Source organism: Bidens hawaiensis, unplaced genomic scaffold, assembly GCF_021521415.1.
Source record: "Bidens hawaiensis isolate Kalapana, Puna unplaced genomic scaffold, B.hawaiensis_p1.1 tig00006607_1, whole genome shotgun sequence".
Classification (NCBI taxonomy): Eukaryota; Viridiplantae; Streptophyta; class Magnoliopsida; order Asterales; family Asteraceae; genus Bidens; species Bidens hawaiensis.
In genome coordinates this window covers 421,588-441,565 of record NW_027491446.1, presented here as the reverse complement: position 1 = coordinate 441,565, position 19,978 = coordinate 421,588, and the positions used below count along the sequence as shown (strand labels likewise).

Below are 19,978 nucleotides of genomic sequence, written 5' to 3'. Positions count from 1 at the left end.
AACTTATATTTCATACAATAGGCAAGGCAATAGAGACACAAACCTTTTCATACACAAAGCCTTTATCTCATTAAAAGTTATGAACTTGAAAACATACAAAACCGAATTCGGATTTTACATATGTTCTATATACAAATTACAAACATTCATGATGAGTGAGCCTATTTCACAGTAACTATACAACATGTAAGTCCTTTTCAAGAAATCTTGAATTTTACAGTTCAACTTATGTTATGATCTTTACCGATCTAAAGAAGAAAGAAACGGACTACGAGTGGAAGATCTGCTGCTTTCATCTGATATTTGTGGCATGAGTTCAGACAATCTTGCCCGTTCATTACTGATCCGATTCTGTTAAATCCATTCACAAATGCATTAGTTTCTCATAGACTTGAAGTTGACTAATGATTGTTAGTCAACCCAAAAGAGCAGTGATTATATATATAATATATTATACCTTGTATTGCATATCATGTAAGTCCCTTTCCAGTGTCGCCACACGGCTCTCGAACTGTTCCAACGCTTCTTCGGCCATGCTAACACTAACATTGAATGTTGGCCCGTTCACTCCAGCTGCCTGTTGAATATATGTATTTTTTCTCTTTAATATAAGTTGACTATCATAACAAATAATGAAAGAAAATAGCTTTAAAGGAAACAGGTCAAAAGGGTTAAAAAAATAGGGGGTTCCAAGTTGGGCCAACGAGTTTTCTCACATATGATGGGTTTCCTCCTGAGGGTAGGGGTGGAATGGAGATGATCGGGTGGGTCATATGCTAATAAACCTAATAATAACACACTAATAACTATATAATTATTATATACTAGACTAACCTTTAAAATGCTGGTGCATAAGGCTGCCAACTTCCCAGCTAACTGGTCCCTCTCTTCTTCAGTTGCCTGTAACAGTTAAACCAAAATATAAGTTAAAATTTGTTTAGAATTTAAGATCATGATCTGGATAAAGACCTTAAGATTTTCAGCAAGTTGTAGCTCAGTTTCCACATAATATGCTTTCTTCCCGTGGGCTGCACGTAGGTTAGCAAGTTCTCCCTTAACACGGTTTAGGATAACATCACTTCTTTTCAGCTTACGACTCAGTTCTTCATTCTGAGCTTTTAGTATAACATCACTTCTTTTCAGCTTACGACTCAGTTCTTCATTGTTCTCCTCCTGTAATTATTACTTAAAAATGAAATAAAAAAGCTTATCGATGGAAATGCCATTTATGACCAAACTGCTATTAAGAAATGGGATTTACCTTTATTTTGGTATGATGGTGAATTCTTTGTTGAAGATTTTGTTGGCCTGATAACTTGGTTACTTCGGTTTCAAGTTCAATCACCTTCTTGTGATTACTAATTTCAGTCTAGAAATATGAAGAGCAAGTTAGCATAAGTATGCTAGAAGAAATTAAAATGCACCAAGAGTATTTATTTAGGATTTCAAACCTTGAACAAGTTGTTTTCGGTTGAAAGTAACCGATCTCTTTGACGGAGTTGTTCTAACGCCACCTGTGCTGCAATCATCTCACCTTGTTTTCTTTCAATTTCCTCCAGCCACCTAGTTATACAAAATAACTATGTTAATGTTAATGTCCTCAAATCAAAGCAGTGTTACCAAAATGCCTATTTTACCCTTTTCGTTCAATGACGAATTCATTCAGTTGTTTCTTTAGTTTGTTAACCTCCTCTTCCTGTAATAATAAAGAAATGCCAATGATGTTACAGAAACTGAATTTCAGGATATTTTTAATCAAGGGCTATAAACGACGAACACTCAACAAACCGTTCGTGAATTGTTTGGTGGGAAGTTGATTTACGTTCGTTCATTTAATAAATGAACAAACATAAACAAGAAATTCCGTTTGGTTCATTAAATGAACAAACATGAACATAGGTCATGTTTGTTTTATTGTGTTCGTTTATGTTCGTTCATTTACGCTCGTTTATGTTCCTTCGTTTACATTTGTTCATGTTCATATGTTTATATTCGGTAAGGAAAGGTTTTATATATATATTTTTAATTTTTATATATTTATTAGTTTATCATGTTGGGTGATAATGTCTAATGCTTGAGTTGAGTTTTGAACTTTTGATTTTTCCGTTTGTTTGCTTATGTTCGTTTAAGAAATTAAGGAACAAATACGAACAAAATCTTAATGAACCACAAACAACAAATTCCGTTAATTTTGTGTTCATGAAACGTCCGTTTGTCCGATAAATGCTTAACGAACGAACATGAACAAGGTCCGTTCGGTTCGTTTAATGCCCTACATCAAACATTATTCTACAAATAGATATCTCTAACAACTCATATACACCATTTTCTCGGGTCATTTAGACCCAGAGGATAAAAACATCAAATATTTTGTGAGAAGAAGAGTATACCTTGAATTGTACCTCAGCATTATGAATCTGAACCTTTTCGTTTATTTCCTCAATTTGGTGGCCGTTTACTAAAGACTGTCATTAAACACAAACATACCACGAGGGGTTAAAGATTAACCTTAAAAACCCAAAACACACTTTGCATTGGAGTATAATAAGAAACAAGTTTATATAGATTTCTACCGAATAAGTAGTCATGTCCTTTATGCCCAATAAATCACGCAACACATCATGAGTCATGCTCCCAGACATAGCCAACTTTGCATTCAATGCAAATATCTGAAAATAAAAATGCATATAAGACGTGATACCAGCAAAAAAATGGAATTTTTAATATTAATGTTGAAAAACCATGCCTCTTTTTGCCGATCAGCAGCCAACGTCTCAAGCTCTTCAATTTTTACGTTTTGCAGCTGCAAGCTCTTCGTCTCTCTCAGACTTCATTTGTTGTACTAAACCTATACCAATGCATTTAAAAGGAGAACCAGAACCCCTTGTTCTTGATGCATTCTTTTCTAGCTTCTTTGATGGTGAATTTGAGATTAATGGAGCAGAATTATCAGATTTAACTTGATCAGCCATTGCCTCCAGTGTCTTAAACTGTTTTCCAGAATCAAGATAACACAAAATATTAAAAACATGAGAAAATGATCTTCTAATTCCCAAAATATTAGAAATTTCGAACATCTTTCATTTACCGTTTGTTTATACTCTCTAGCTTGAGCTTCAGCATGCAGATTGAGCTCACTGATGTGAGCTTTATGTTGGAGAATCTACAAAAATGGAAAACATGAAAGCGGTTATGACATAAAATCTATACAAATATTTAAGCAAAAAAGTTTAAAAAGAAACCTCTGTATCCTTGGAGGCAATCTCCTTCTCCAGAACTTGGACATGTTGAAGGGCCTCTTGAAGACACTTTTCTTTTTCATCTAGAAGTCTGTAAGACTCAAAATCCACGTGTCAGAAAAAGTAAGCAACTAATATACTTCTTGCTCATATCATAATATCACTTATGTTATCGAACCTTTTTATGTCCGAGTCATTACTTTGGACCGTGTGGATCTGCTGTTTAAAAGCTTGAAACTCTACTTCTAGTTCCTCTCATTGCAATCGTTGCCTTTCAGCCTCTTCTTTGACCATGTCAACCTAAGCATACAACAAATCAGCACCATCATGATAACATTGAAAGAGGTTATGTAAACTGTAAAGTCCCCCCCCCCCCCCCCCCAAATAATGTTGAAATATTAGTTAACGCTCACCTGGCTCTCAAGGGCATTCACAATAAACTCAAGCTCTTCAACAGATTTCTCATATAACTTCACCTCTTCGTCTTTCTCTTCAGCGTGCAGTCTACTCATCTCAGCCATCTAAACGGTTTAAATGAAATATATTATAAATGAGATTTTTACAAGTTAAAGAGCTACCAAACTTGAATAATACTGAAATAAACTACCTGTTTGGCTTCTGTAGCAATTGCTTCATTTTCTTCAGCAAGTGCTTGTGCCATCTCTAACTCCTTTCTTAGTTCAAGAAGTTGGTTGTGGAGATTATCCCTTTTACAACCAACACTCTTTAGATCAATGGCTCTTAATTCAACCAGTTTATTCATTTCAGAAATATCAGATTTCAACTGAACCAACTCCATTTCCAAGCTCTCATTAACTTCCTTTGCTTCAACCAACTCCATTTCACACATCTCTTTAGCTTTCAAAGCATCTTTAACACTTTCTGTCAGTTTCTCAATCTCAGAAAATAGTGATTTTACCAAATCACTCTCTCTTGAAACATCTGCTTCAAGCATGGTAATTGTTGCAGCTTTCACCTTTAGTTGAGATTCAAGCACTTTGCTTTTTGAGATTCAAGCATGGTAATTGTTGCAGCTTTCAGCTTTCTGTCAGTTTCTCAATCTCAAAAAGCACTTTGCTTTTTGCTCATCCTTTAAAACTTCAAAAGAAGCTTTAAGTTCTTCAATTTCATCTTTCTGATCCTGTTTATTAGATGAGAACTCCTTCAACAACCGTAGCTCATCCTCTAAAACCTCCAAAGAAGCTTTCAAACTTTCAAGAACTTCCTCCTTCATGTCCATCTCACATTGAAGATTCAAGTTTTCAGAAATCAAATATTTAGCATGACTTTCTAAACACTTGAGTTCTTCTATACACATACTCGTATCTTCAGAACTCCCACTAATTTCTTCAAATTTTTGCTCAAGTGATACAATTTTCTCACTTAATAAACTTAACACTTTGTTAGTCTTCTTATCCATAGTACTCATCAAATTAACACACTCTTTTGCGTGTAAATCATTAGACGCTTCACGTTGTCTGAGGGCAGATTTCAAATCCTCCTCATGTAGCCTCATGTTCCTCAGCTCCTTATCTTTAATTTCCAACTGCTCTTTGAATTTGCATGACAACACATCAAGACTTTGACTTTTTTCAAGCATTTTCCTTTCTTTTTCCTTAATTTCTGTGTGCAAAAAGGCAACCTCAGCCTCTTTGTCTAACAAGATGGAATCTTTCGATTGGATATCCATATTGGATGTAATCATGTCCTCCTTAAACTTCTCGATAACAATACACAGGTTTTTATTCTCTTTCTCAAGATCCTTTGTTTGTGAGTCTTCTTCTTTCAGTTTTGCTGACAGAATAATGAGCCTGATGTCTTTCTCTAACGAATCCACCATGAACAAATCAGTTTATCCATGGCATCTAATTCCTTCACTAGAGCAGAAAGCTCAGATCCCATGCATTTTGATCTTTCCACCATTGCTTCTTCTTGATCCTGTAAATTTAGTATCTTTTCCTCAAAAGTTGCTAGCTTGACAGAAAGAATATCAGTTTCTTCTGTACCCTTTGACACACGATCGAAACTATTCTTGATGTCAGCCAATAACTTCCCTTGAACTTTTCTGCACATTTCTAGCTCATGTCTTGACTTGGAATTGTGTTCCCTTAATTGTGACACTAGAGAACTTGACTTGCATAACCCGTGGTTAAGGAGCCCGTTCTCTGCATTTAATCCAGCTACCATTTCCAGAAGTATTCCCATGTGACAGACACGTAAAACAGAGACAACGCAGTCTTTTGCAATTATCTCAGACCATATGTCTTCAATCCATGACTGAATTAACTTGCTAGAGTCTTGAATTTGAGACTTGATGCACAGAAAATCAGAGGCTACTGGAATCAGATCTTTATCTACAACACAATGGGTCTGAAAAATCATACCCTCGAGCTCCTCTATTTCCTTCTTCATTCCCATAGTATCAGCTTCAAACTGTTGCAAAATCATATCCCTCTCATTCATTAAAATAACCTCTTTGTTCTTCAGAGATTCAATGTCTAGCTTCATGGATTCATTTGCAATCAGTAGCTCGTTGATCATAACGTCTGCTTCTTTGATGGTGTATTGGGCCTCTGCAAATTTGGCATAGACACAAGATGATTCTGCTGCTTGTTGTGCTGCATTCACCTTGGCGTCCATAAGTTCATGCTCGTAAAACTGTGTGCATTAAAAATGTCAGTCACTTTGGAAAAATGCCACAATGGAGAAAATGGAAAGAAGTAAAACACATGTATCATTGAGACCACAACATAAGAACAATGGTTTGAACATGCTCTGCTACTTTATACATCTAGAGGTTACGCTCAATGAATTATTTTGGTTATATTTGATCACCAAGTAGTCCAAGGTGCTTTAATGCAAAAAAATCCTAAATCATTTTAATAAAAGTTATAGATTACTAATGATAGTATACAACTTTTAGTCTTTTATAACCGTATCTGATACATTAGACATTTATAGAAAAAGAAAATAAATTGGACAAAAAGATATTCTGGATCAGCCCAACTCAATTTGATTCATTTCCAAACTCAAGATACCTGCCTATTTTAAAACCTTAACATAAAGATGGACAAAACCGATTTTGGGCCCAAACCGGATCGAGTCGAGTCAAGGCTAGTCAAAACCGGTTTGGCCCCAACCAGTTTATAAGGGGAAAAGGGTCAGATCTGTTTGAAACCGGTTTTTAAACCGAATTGGATCGGTTTTAACTGTTTCAAACTGCTCTCAACGGAGGAGTTCTCAAACATATAACAAACCGAGACATAACCAGTTTCAACACGATTTCTGGGTTGGGTCAGTTTTGGTTTGGAAAATGGTTTCGGATCCCAAATTGTTTCGATGTGCACCTCTACCTTACATTCTACGTTCCAACTAAAAATAACGAGCAACAAACGTTACAATTTCTTGGTGTGAATAAATTTCAGCATTATATGTAAAGGAGATGTACCTTTCTTTTCTGGTGGCAGGATTTGCATGATTCCTGTAAAATTCCTTCAACAGTTTGAATCTTGTGATCCAAAGAAACCATTGCTACTTCAGTTTGTTTTTCAAAACTGTCTACAGTAGTTTGTAATGCAAGAACATGTGGCACAAGGACTTCAATACTTTGGCGACTCTGTTTCTCAGAAAGCCTAATTACTTCTTTCTCAGAACATAATCTAGCCATCTCGGCTTTCACTCCATCAAGACTCTTGAGTGCAGTCTCAAGCTCCTTCTTCAAAAGACTAATGGTGTCATCCCTGCGACTCACATCTCTTGAACTCCTGCAAGTCTGAACCTATAAATGTTTCATAAGCACAATACTAAAACTTGAAACTTAAAGCATATATCTAATCAGTTTGTTAAAAATGTTACCATGTGAACTTTTTTTATTTTTTCAAGCTCCGCTTCTTTCAGTGTCAATGTCGTTTGAAAGCCGTCTTTAATTTCAGAAAACCTGTCCACGATCACAACCGCACCTGTTGCACAATCTGATATCTTCTTGATTTGCTGTTCTTTTTCTTTAATTGCATGATTTAACTGCTCTATCATACAACTTTTTTCACTCAACCGTGATGACAGCTGAGAGATTACTTTATCCTTTTCATTGCAATCGTGTTGGTGTGCTTCTGACATAACTAAAGTTGCCCCTTTTAATGACCTCAGCATGCCCTCCATTTCGGTACCTTTGTTTTTCGCGTCTTCTAAACACAAATTTAGTTCCTTTATTCTTGAATCTTTTTCAAAGATGTTTTTTGTGATCATTTGTAATTGCTCACTGATAGTAACATCATCAAGATCATTTAAGGCATCATCAAGTGCCTCGTGACCCATAGTAAGAACCTCCTGGATCTCATTAGTCAACAGGTTCAGTTCTCTTTCTTTTTCTTCATAGCTTTCCCTTAAAGCTTCATTGCATTCAGTCATGGTAGTCAACTTCGCTTGCAAAATGTCCAACTCTTGTTTGAGCTCGGATTCTTTAGTGCTACTGTCAAGCAGTTTCTCCTGAAGACTGCTTAACTCTTCTTGCAAACAAACGATGACCTCAGCAGTTTCAGCCTCGACTTGTTTCCTCACTTCATCCATTTCTTCTTCATTAACAGCATTACATTCACGTTCAGTTTTGTACCATTTATTTGTTCTCCTAGCATTTTCAAGAGAATCCTGCATCGTGATCATCTTTTCTTGAACACGATCTGCTTCATTTGATGATGGTGGCAAGTGCATTGACTCTTGAATAAGAATCTTATCATTCAAAGACTTGATTTGAAGTTCTTTTTCATGCAGTTCTTGAGAAAATATGTTATTATTATTTCTAAGATCTTCAAGCTCGTTGATAGACATTAGTTGTTGAGTGTCAAGAGCCTCGATTACAGATTTTGCATCCTCGAGCTCATCCTTCAAATCTTTATATTGTTTCGTTAGTAAGACATATTGTTCCTCAATTTCCTTACAATACGAGCTCTCTTCCTTTAAACTTGTCTGTAGAATGTCTACTTTCAGTTGAAGATTTATGACTTCTTCAATGTACTTTGCAGGATCCTCATTGTTCTTTACAAGTGTATGAGACAACTGTATGGACCCCTGAAACAATATGTAATAATCCAATCAAATCAAATATGCTACTTAACTTCTATTGATTCTTTTCTGCAGACTTACATGTTTTGAGTATGTTATAGTTATTGCCTTTTATTTTGTATATGGAAATACCATTGCTGCCTATTTTTACTAATATCTGACATCAATTCATTACAATTTACAATACACTTTTCTCAACAACTTTCAACTAAATAATGAACATTCAGTTAACAATAAATAGAAGCTTACGTCCACTTGCATATCCATATCTTCTTCAGGATGCTCCGTGTGAGTTTCAGATGTCTTTTGGGTTGTATGCAATGACCGATTATCTACAGAAGAAGCTTCCAAAATGGGCTCCTGAAAAACAACATCATATACTGCTTAGTACTTACCAAAAGAACCTATACGTCAAGCCAGATCAAATTTGCGCATAATATATTTCACAACTAAACGTTACCTTTATGACCTCAATACCATCATCATGCTCATGCACTGCAGATTTCTGGTTTCCTAGTAAAGCATTTAGATCCTCAATTTCCCTGCGGAGTTTCGCATTTTGCTGTAAGCAAGAATTTAGGTTGTTCCTACATTTCTCTAGCTCTTCATGGCTCCTTTCTAACTGAAATCAGATAGAAAATGCAACATTAAACAGATGATAAGCTTTCATAACTTATCAAGAAAAGATAGTGCAACCTCCAATTGAAGAGGGATGTTTTCTTTAGTGTCATCTGCAGTTTCCTGTATCCATTATCAAATTATATATGAGTGTCTAAAGTCTAAAGATGATAGATAAGTAAAAAATCAAAATTTTCATATCTTACCTTTTGTGTATGATCATCTTGCTTGGAGTTCTCATCAAGAGCAAGAACCAACTGCCAAAACAATTTTAGTTACTAAGCTACAATACAGCAGAATCAAGAGTTTTGAAATAAAATACACATGTACAAGTACCTGATTCCTTAGTTCAGATATTTCAGTTAACAACATTTCTCTCTCCCCTTCTTCGTAAAAATCTTGCAATCTAAAAATGAAACGCAATACATGAGTGATGAGTACAACAACATATTTTTATTCTTTTATTGTAAAAATTTTGTTCTGTGTTTAATATACCTTCTAACTTGTTCAAGAAGCCTAATGTTTTCCAAAGCAAATCACATAACTTCTGGATTCCTATCAACTTTTGCATGAAGCATCTGAATTTCTTCAATAAGCATCTTATTTTCTTCTAGCAGGTATGAGTCAGCAGGTATTGATCCAGAAACAACAGACTCCATCCTTTGAATTTTAACTTCTCTAAACTTCAGCATCATCTTGGTGCACTTATTGTCCTCTTCCCTTTGACGAACCTACACACGAAATTTCATTTTAAATATCAAAACCCATACGCACCAAATGTAAATTCTGAATCTATAGGAGAAACAACACTTACAAGACGGTTTAACTGTTCTATTTCTGCTTCAAGCTGTTTAATAGCAGTTTCTGACATTTGCTCTCTCCTCAGTGCTCCAGTCAAAGAGGTCTCTAAAGATCTTAGCTGAGGAACATAATGAATAAAAGTAAATTAAAAGCACTACACAGGTATACAAAAATATATAACAGAATGCAATCTGTTTGCAATTTTTTTAATCACCCTACATGTTGTATACCAATTACCAAATTCACTTTTTTTCATACCGACACAAAGTCACTTCTTTTTTGTCTTAGAATCAAAACATACATTCACTAAAATTATAACTTTTAGTTGGGAAACAAAAAAAAAATTCAAAATTAATATACCTGTTTAGAGGAAACCCTCATGGTTTTGTTCTCGTGACCAATTGTATTATCGAAATCACTTTCGTGTTCTTGTCTGGTCTCTTCAATGAGTTTTGGACCAAATGTTAAAGATCTGGATACATTCTGTCTCTTAAGGACAGAAAGCTCTTCCTGTTAAAACAAAAAAACAGTTTATTTGCTATAGAATTGTCTAATCTTATTGAATTCAGTCACAACAAAAAAAGATTTGCCTTTAGAAGTTGTATCTGGTGTTGAAGTGCCATAACATCTTCTGAGGCATCTTCATTTACCACAGCCTATGAGATGACAAACATGATGTAAATATTCAAACTAAGACGAATAAATGTGCAAATATAATCACTCTTATCAAATATTATAACGCTTACATTGTTCTGAATAAGTTTTGCACGCTGCGCAAACTTTAGAGTGTTTAACGTTTCAGTGGCAGAACTGACAAATCCAAATAAACAAAAAAGTTAGTTAAAGGTTCTCAACACAAGTAAAAAAATAAGACATACAAAGTACAAACATACCATATGGAGGGACTGACATTAGCAATTATCATTGTTTTCGAATTTCCGCCTAACGAGTTGTAACATCCCAAAATTTCCAAAATGATATTAATTATATTACTTAATAATAGTGGGAAAGTTTACTCGGGTTATCGGGAAATAAATAAATAGAGTAGGAGTTGGTATGGGTCGGGCTAGTGTTGGGTAACGGATATGGGTTATGGACTTGGATTAATGGAGATGGGTTAAATGAGAATGGGCCTTAGGTCCATGGGATTTAAGGGATATAAATATCCCCTAAACCCTAAACTATCACTCATTTCATCCTATCCTCTAACACTCAAAACACACACACCACACACCAACACCGCCGCCGGCCGAGGGAAGAACCGAGCCAGATCCGAGAGAGAGTGAGGGTTAGTTGTGATTAAACAAGTAAACGAGATCCAAACAAGCTCAAAAATGTATGATTCTTGATCTTTGAAGTTTAAAGATCCAAGCTTTATAGTGTATAAACGACCGGAAACGGTTGGGAAACGTAGTGGGTGATGTTAAACCATAACAAGGGTGTTAAAATCGCCAAAATGATTGATGAAAACCAAAACATCGGCGGAACTGGGCAACTTCGCCTGCAACTGGGCAACTTCGCCTTCAAAGCGATAACTTCGCCTGAGGCCAAGTTCGCCTGATGGCAACTTCGCCTAAAGCCAAGTTCGCCTGATGACAACTTCGCCTAAAGCCAAGTTCGCCTGATGGCAACTTCGCCTAAAGCCAAGTTCGCCTGATGGCAACTTCGCCTAAAGCCAAGTTCGCCTGATGACAACTTCGCCTAAAACCAAGTTCGCCTGATGATAACTTCGCCTAAAGCTAAGTTCGCCTAAGGTTTAACTTCGCCTAAAGCCAAGTTCGATTAGAAAATAAATTATAAACGATAAGTAAAAGTAAGCTAATACTAGGCCGCCAGATTAGATCAGGCGAGTACTGATACGTGTAACTTATACAGTCAGCCGAGCTCAGTTAAAGAAGGGATTTACAGCTATCAGAGGAAGAAGCAGAGTTCAGGTGAGTTTCTAGCCCCATTCCTTGTTATGTTTTCGGGGCTCTGTGCATACTCGATGTGTTGTTAATACATTTATCCTAAGTGATAAGTGTATGTCATATGTGATATGTGTGATAGATATGAATGATTGCTTGTCGGTACGCGAACGATCTTCGGATATTGCGTGTATTGTCAGGTTAAAAATAAAGGTACGAATATTATATATCGAAGATGTATGAATATTTCAAATGAATACTTGTCGGGGCGTGAACGATCTTCGGATATTGCACGTATCGACAAGGGGTATGGTTGTTAAATGAATGATGTAAAGAACGCCTAGAGTGTTCTTATGTTATAATGTAATTATTGTATATGTGATGTATGTGTATATAGGTACACGAATGGCATGTGAGTTCTACGTTCGACATAGTAAGTTAGGATGGCAAATCCCTCTAGCTTCTGTCGGACATAGAATCGGCTGGTGATGGCGTAGTTAAGGACTGCGAGCCTTATACGTGATGTAAATGATAGATGTAAACGTAGATAAGGACTGCGGACCTTATACGTAACGTAGATAAGGACTGCGGACCTTATACGTAATGTAGATAGGCGTCAGCATAGGAAAGGACTGTGAACCTTATACGTGCTGTATTTGTAGCATAGGGGAGGACTGCGGACCTCGTACGTGCTATGAATTAGGTTGCAACATAGGGAAGGACTGTGGACCTTGTACGTGTTGTGGATGTATTTCAGCATAGGAAAGGACTGCGAACCTTATACGTGCTGTAATTGTAGCATAGGGGAGGACTGCGGACCTCGTACGTGCTATGAATTAGGTCGCAACATAGGGAAGGACTGTGACCTTGTACGTGTTGTAGATGTATGATGGTATAGGGAAGGACCGCGGACCTTGTACGTACCATAAATGGTGAACATAAGTAAGGACTGCGGACCTTTTACGTGTTCACGACCTTGAGTACAGGTATAGACGGCGGACTATGAACGTACTCTCGGTAGACTGAGGTTAGTGATTGTAGATATGTATGTACGTATGGTAGCAAGTATGTACGTAGAACAGAAGGGTAACTAGTGAAGTATGGATATGTATCTACGGATATGTATGTATGTGTATGTATTATATGGCGTTCGATTAACTAGAACTCACTCAGCGTAGCTGACTTTTAGTATGCACGCAGGTGAGTAGGATGAGGCAGCTCGCTTGAGGAGACACGTGGCACTGAATAAGAGGCTGGCATCGGAAGACTCAAGACGTTTAAGTTTAATGTTTCGTTAATTTTGAAAGACAAAATGATGTTTTAAGACAAGACGTGTTTTGTTATGAAATGTTTTATGAAAGTTTTTATATTCCGCGAAAGTTTTAATGAACTCTGATTGGTAAGAACTGTGTTTATGAGTAAATCCGACGCTAAAGTAAGGCTACCGGGAACGGGGCCTTACACGAGTCCTGCAGAATATATTTCATAAGCATTAGCGAATTATAAAAAAATTCCAAATTTCACCATAAATAGAAAACGTAGGTCTTATGTATTCACCTGTAGAAGAAATGTCAGTCTTGAGTCTCTGTAAGGAATATGTCGTGTCCTTGCATGAGCACCGTCTACTAGAACCATTATTACATGCCTGGACAAGTAAAATTGTGATTACAAAACGGAAAACAAACATTAGAGATGGACTTTTGACCGTTTTTATAAATGGTTGGATTTGGCTTATCCTATATCTCTAATGGGACATCAGACGAATAAAAAAAGCTAGCAAAATTGCAAACATGTCGATTTTTATAAATGGTTCGATTTGGCTTATTCCATCTAGCCATCTCAACATAATAAGAAGAAAACACAATGTAAGATTTTCATACCCTAGAGTGGATAACGATTTGTTTATGTTTGCAGCCTCCTTTAAACGCTCACCTTCAGCACCCGAAGTTTTTTGCCTGTTAGCAGAAGATAAGCCAGATCACAAAAAGGCATAATAAAAACAATTAGTAAAATTAATACTGGTCAAATTCATATGCAACACCTTTCTGAACCAGCTACATCGACGAGGTTAAGCCTTGCAAATCGTAGGTTGGAAGTTGAATCTTTCTCCCACCTACTTTCAATTACACATGTAAAAACACAATGAGAACGACTGCTTTCTCTATTCATATTTGTTGCAGCAACTCTCCTGTTTGCAGAACCCTATAAAATAACACAGTGATCAGAGAAAAAGTAAAGATAATAAAGTAATTCACTATATAGGAGATCATAGAGTACCCGACTTAGAAGCCTCAGAATATCACCCACAGTGTGAACTTCAATTTCAGTCAAATTTTCAACATAAACACCCTTCTTAACATCTTCCCGTAGCTAAAAAGAATTTAAGTTAGCACAAGAAACAACAGCATATTGTTAGAATACTTGTAAGGTCACTAAGGATTAAACTTACTTGCAAATTTGTAGATGAAGGTTCAAGGAGATCAGTAATTTGCTCGTTGTATATCTCCAGAAATGAACACTTGCAATTATATGTTAATCTTTCATCTACACGGCTTTCCTCTTCCTGTACATATGTGGAAAAATGAATTTTTAAGGTAAAACTGCTTTATGAACTTTATGAAGTGTGTGACCAAAAATCTACTTTTATCAATAATATGGAAAAATTACCGCAATTATTCTAGCAAACAAGAACTCAAACATTCGTGGAGTCATTCCCCGATAGGGACTAGGTTTAACTTCAAGCTCATTTATTTCACCAAGCATGGTGTGTGTTTTTCCACTTCCTGTCTACATGAGTAAACAAGTAATTCAGTACGCATGTACAGAGTTATATCTGTTTCTAGACTATTAAGTTTTATGATATATTATTGTCCAATAATAACCAATCACATATCAAATTACCTGCCCATACGCAAAGATACAACTATTATAACCTGATAAGCAATTCTCTACCATTGGTAGACCTGCCATCCTGAAAAGTGTTTCCTGCACAAATTTACAATTCATGATTTAATGTGAGCATATTGCAGTTGAAAAAACCATGCCAATGTACAATAAAAACTAGACACTGCTCCTCAATAGTACCTGGTCGATAGTTTCACATGCAACATGGTCAAAGGTAAATCTTGTTTCCGGATGCCCTACAAAGGTCACGCTTTGTGCACTTTCTTGTTTTAAGCACCGGTTATAACCATGAGTACTAAGCTCCATGTTGTTAAGTGGACGAATTCGTATTAAAACCTAAAAAAAAGGCAAATCACATTAGCTAAATCTTATTTACATCCAATTATCTTGAAATCACTACAAATGTAATCATGTTGAAAATGGAACTCACTTGTACATTATGGTCCATCCAGAATGATGGATCTTCTTTGAGGTCAAAATGTGGCACCTCAACTGTATTTACAGTAGCGTAAGTACTCGGAGAACCTCTAGACAAAGCTGCAATGCTTCCATAACCGCGAGCACTTCCACCAGCAGGCGGCTTTAAACTACCTCCATGAAGCAGCCCGGGATTCGGAGGCTTATTCACACTCTTTGTAGGGGTATTCTGTGTAGAATTAACCTCCGAATAACCCGAACTCAAAGCTCTCCCAACCGTTCTACACGACTTAGGCGTATTCATATTCATATTCGCATTCACATTCACATTCCTCGAATCTGAACCCCACCCATACCTACTCTTACCCAAACCCCCTATCTTTTCGGGAGTTCTCATCGGCATGACGGACTCCGAATGCCTACCGCCATTGACCTTAGTCGGTGTCCTATTAACTTTGCTAGGGTTTTGCGCAGCTTCTTGAATTGCATTCAACGGCGGCCTAGACGACGAATCCGAACTCGTCTGCGATACCGAAACTTCACGAACCTTCACATTTTCTGGTACATTTTCCGGTTCGTCTAAATTAGGGCTTTTACCCGAACTCCGGCGCGAAAACTTGTAATCTCGCAGCATTCTGATTCATATTGAAACTAAATGAGAAACCGAAACAAGTAATAAGTAATCGAAAGACGCATACCTGACCGATGAAGTGAGAAATATTATTCCGAATCTAGCAGCAACTCCTGAAATTGTTTAATCGAAAACGATCAAATCGAACGGTTGTATTTCATAGATTTGAGCTCAAATTACTGTATCGATTGCAAATGCAGACAATAATAATAATAATCCATGTTTTATGGTGCAGTGTTTGACTTTGTGAAAGAAAATGGGATTTGAAAATGGGTGTGGTGTTGTAACGGTATGGCGGTTTTAAGTATTTGAATTTGGGTTAGGGTTTGTTTGGAAAATATGATTAAAGTAAAAGGGTGGAATGAAAAAATAAAGGTTGATGATACTCCATAAAGAAAGAGAGATTTAACGGCTATAGCCTATTTTAGTTTTGAATTCAAACGGTTTGTTAAATTCTTATATTCATGTCTTTATGCTTGTTTCTAAAGAAGCACTTATTATATTGATTTAATGCAGCACGTCGCCGTTAGACTACTTCCATTTGTGGTTTAGGATTACAATTTCAACAATTAAGAAAAAAAAATGGCATGAAAGGGACAAACCGATCGGTCCAGTAGTTGGGATTGCAATCCCATATTTTTTTCAATAATGGCCACGTGTCAGCATATGAATGGATGTGCTTTTATTTTATTTTTTCTTTTTAATTCATAACAATTATTTATATATATTTTGGTTTTTGTTTTATAACTTATTATATTTGACTTTTTTAAAAAATCTAAAAACACGGTCTTACTTAGTTTTTTTTGTGAGCATTCCGATATAAATTAATGGAGTTTGTTTAAAAAATAGTATTTTTTATATAAAATTTTAGTTTTAACCATTATTAAATTATCTTATTTGAACCACTAGTTTTCTATTGGTTAGTCAGATTTTTTGGATAAGATTTATAATCTAAAAAAATCAAACATTATCTGTTCATAATAAAATAAATATCTAAATTCGTATTTTTACCCTATAAATATTATAAGAATTTTCATATTCACTCACACCTTCCATCTCTATCTGATTTCATATTCCTACAATGAATCATCAATTTTCAAACTTTCACATGAATCTTGGAGATTCTGAAGATTATCTCAATACCCAATTCTACGAAAACTCTCAGCCTTTTTCAAATCCAACTCAAGTTCATGTCAATGAAAACACTTCACAACATACCTCACAAATTTCAGAAACCCAACCCCGAAAGTGGGATGTTGATGAAGATGTCGCTTTAATGTCATCCTGGTTTCTGGCTGGTGAAGATAAAGTTCAAGGTAAAAACAAAACGAAAAAAACATTTTTGGGAAGAAGTAAGGAAGTTGTACGATGCAGCTCGAGAAGAAAATCCAGAGAAGCTTGGTATAAGGAATGCAAATCAATTAAAAGGTCGTTTTAGTCGACTTAGCGAAAATGGGAGTAAATGGGTTGGTGCGTACAAGGCAGCATATCGTGCAAGAAGAAGTGGAATGAGCATGAAAAAAATTGAGAATAATGCTCATAAAATTTACGAGCAAGATGGGGGAAAGTTTAATGGCACTGTCGTTTTTAATGAAGTTATGTGTAAGCACCCTAGGTGGGATCTACAGATTAACCATGATGTAACACATTCCCGTCCTGAATGTGAAGTGTGATGAAGAAAGCACTGAAAGCACAAAAAGAACAAGGACTACCGAAGAAGGCGACTATGTCAATTCCAACCCAGACACACCAAGTAGTGGTGGTTCAATAATTCAGCGTCCAACAGGTAGAGATGCAGCCAAAAGTAAAGCAAAAGGAAAAGGTAAGGTTTCTGAGGAGTTTACTGAACAGCTTCGTGTATTGAACCTTACTAGAAATGATGAAATTGAACTCATGAAAAAAAGACTCGAGTTTGAAAAAGAAAAGGAAGAAAGGAAGCGAGAGCAAATAGAAAAGAAGCGGGAGGAAATGGAAGGGAAGAGGGAGGAAATGCAACATATGCAGTTGACAGCACTGTTGCAAAAGCCGTTGTTGTCGCCTGAAGAAGAAATGATGAAGCGTCATCTGATGAGGAAGCTCTATGGGTTCGTCTAATTAAATCCGGTTCACCTTGTGTTTTAATTTTAGTTGGTTTGTTATGCATTTGTAATATATTTGGTTTTTATGTATGTGTGTTTTACTTTATGCATGTAATATGTTTCATATGTAATCTATTTCACTAGTTTGTAATGCATATGTACTATATATCCAACATTATTTTCGTTTTACTGGATATTTAGTTTTTTGTATATATAAGATAATCTAGCATTATCAACTACATATCCAACATTATCTTCGTTGCCACATGTCACGGTTTTACTCATTGCTTGGATTTTGTTTATATAAAATAATCTGGCATTATCAACTACATATCCAACATTATCTTCGTTGCCACGTATCATTGTTTTACTCATTGCTTGGATTTTGTTTAGATAACATAATCTGGCGTTATCAACTAGATATCCAAACATTATCTTTGTTTCCACGTGTCACCATGTTACTGGATGCTTAGATTTTGTTTAGATAAATAATATACAAATATCAGGTTAATATTATTCTATATAAATGAGAGTATAATATTGACAGAGTATTATCCAATAATAACTCTTCCTTTCTTAAGTATTAGGAAAATGTCTCTGAATGATTACCCATCGGAGAGTTCCGTATCATCTAACTCAAATGTATTTGATGAATGGGAAGCTAGGGTTGCTGAGCAAAATCGGCAACTTGATTACATAATTACAGAATTTATGATAAGCATGCCAAATATGATCATAGGAGATCATCCTCCTAGATCAAGAAGAAGGTATTGTGATCGTGAACGCGAGCATGGGGAGGAACGTTTGATGAAAGACTACTTTGTTGACAGCCCAACATATGGTGAAGACACATTTCGGCGTAGATTTCGAATGCGCAAACCATTATTCCTCCGTATAGTGGCCGCTGTTACCGCAAATGATGTATATTTTCAACAAAGATGTGATGCTACAGGAAGAAAAGGCCTTTCAAACTTGCAGAAATGTACCGGCGCTATGCGAGTGTTGGCTTACGAGACATCAACAGATGCACAAGATGAATATTTGAGAATGAGTGACACTGTAACAAGGGATTCTCTTCTAAAGTTCATTGAAGGTGTCATTTCATGTTTTGGTAAAGAATACCTTAGAAGGCCCAATGAAGATGATTTAAGATGATTTCCAGGTATGATTGGTAGCATTGACTGCATGCATTGGGAATGGAAAAACTGTCCCACTGCTTGGGCTGGGCAATATGCAGGTCGAAGCGGTAAACCAACAATCATTTTGGAATCTGTTGCATCATATGACTTATAGATATGGCATGCGTTCTTTGGAACACCGGGTACGTGCAATGACATTAACGTCCTCCAAAGATCTCCTATTTTTGATGATGTGTTGACAGGTTGGGCACCAAATGTGAGGTACGTCTTGAATGGTTGGGATTATAATATGGCTTACTATCTTACTGATGGTATATATCCTTCATGGGCCGCATTTGTCAAGTCAATAACTTGTCCACAGCTTCGAAAGCACAAGTTGTTCGCTAAACATCAAGAGGCCGCTAGAAAAGATGTGTAATGAGCATTTGGTGTTCTACAAGCTCGTTTTGCATTTCTACATCACCCATGTAAGTTGTGGGACAAAGATACCATGGGGAAAGTTATGATTGCATGTATCATCATGCATAATATGATTGTTGAGGATGAACGGGAGACGTACCTTAACTATTATGATCCATCCGAATTTCTTAATGATAGGCCTACAAACCGACAACGAAGGAGTTCTAGTGAAGATGATGAACCACTCTTTCAATACTCTACTGAACGAATTGCAAGCATATCCAGTTATATGACGAATAGGGCACAACTTCGTAATAGAGAAGCTCATAACATTCTAAAAAACGATTTGATTGAACATATATGGCAGAAATTTGGTGTTGATGAATAAGTATGTAGTTTTGTATCATTAATATGTGTAATTTTGTAATTCACGCTACTATTGTAACTTATTTTTATCTATTTTATAAAATGTGTTTGATTAATATATATATATATATATATATATATATATATATATATATTTAAAGTTTTTTATATTTAAAAAAATTATAATTACTTAATTATATTTATATAGTTAATCAAAACTAATTATAAATTGAATTTATTTAATAAAAAAAGGATGAGATTGGGTTGTTAATGGGAGTAAAAGATTGGAGTGGGTTAAATTTTGTAGATTGAAGAGAGAGAAATTAATTTTATAATGTGAGATTGAGATTGTGAGATTGTTGATGGTGATAGTCTTAAAAATATATACATACTTTAAACTTGTTAGTTTTATATTTTAATA

At 35.9% G+C, this 19,978-nt stretch overlaps 2 pseudogenes across 1 annotated transcript; one reads left to right on the top strand and one right to left on the bottom strand.

The window, feature by feature from the left end:
* Window positions 1-237: 237 nt before the first annotated feature.
* On the bottom strand, window positions 238-15,689 carry LOC143633065 (kinesin-like protein KIN-12D; annotated as a pseudogene). Its single transcript, XR_013153622.1, has 37 exons — window positions 14,958-15,689; window positions 14,708-14,863; window positions 14,525-14,608; window positions 14,291-14,410; window positions 14,073-14,186; window positions 13,901-13,993; window positions 13,665-13,825; window positions 13,504-13,578; window positions 13,180-13,268; window positions 10,610-10,667; window positions 10,463-10,526; window positions 10,307-10,372; window positions 10,077-10,226; window positions 9,730-9,834; window positions 9,411-9,646; window positions 9,252-9,321; window positions 9,122-9,172; window positions 8,758-8,919; window positions 8,547-8,657; window positions 7,095-8,303; window positions 6,688-7,017; window positions 4,318-5,897; window positions 3,847-4,215; window positions 3,653-3,760; window positions 3,418-3,539; window positions 3,243-3,330; window positions 3,089-3,163; window positions 2,747-2,990; window positions 2,574-2,669; window positions 2,391-2,465; window positions 1,638-1,696; window positions 1,452-1,563; window positions 1,262-1,369; window positions 970-1,173; window positions 835-900; window positions 458-577; window positions 238-351 (listed from the first exon to the last, which is right to left on the bottom strand). The product of XR_013153622.1 is annotated as a kinesin-like protein KIN-12D (transcript).
* Window positions 15,690-18,307: 2,618 nt separating this feature from the next.
* On the top strand, window positions 18,308-19,645 carry LOC143633053 (uncharacterized; annotated as a pseudogene).
* The last annotated feature ends 333 nt before the right edge of the window (window positions 19,646-19,978 follow it).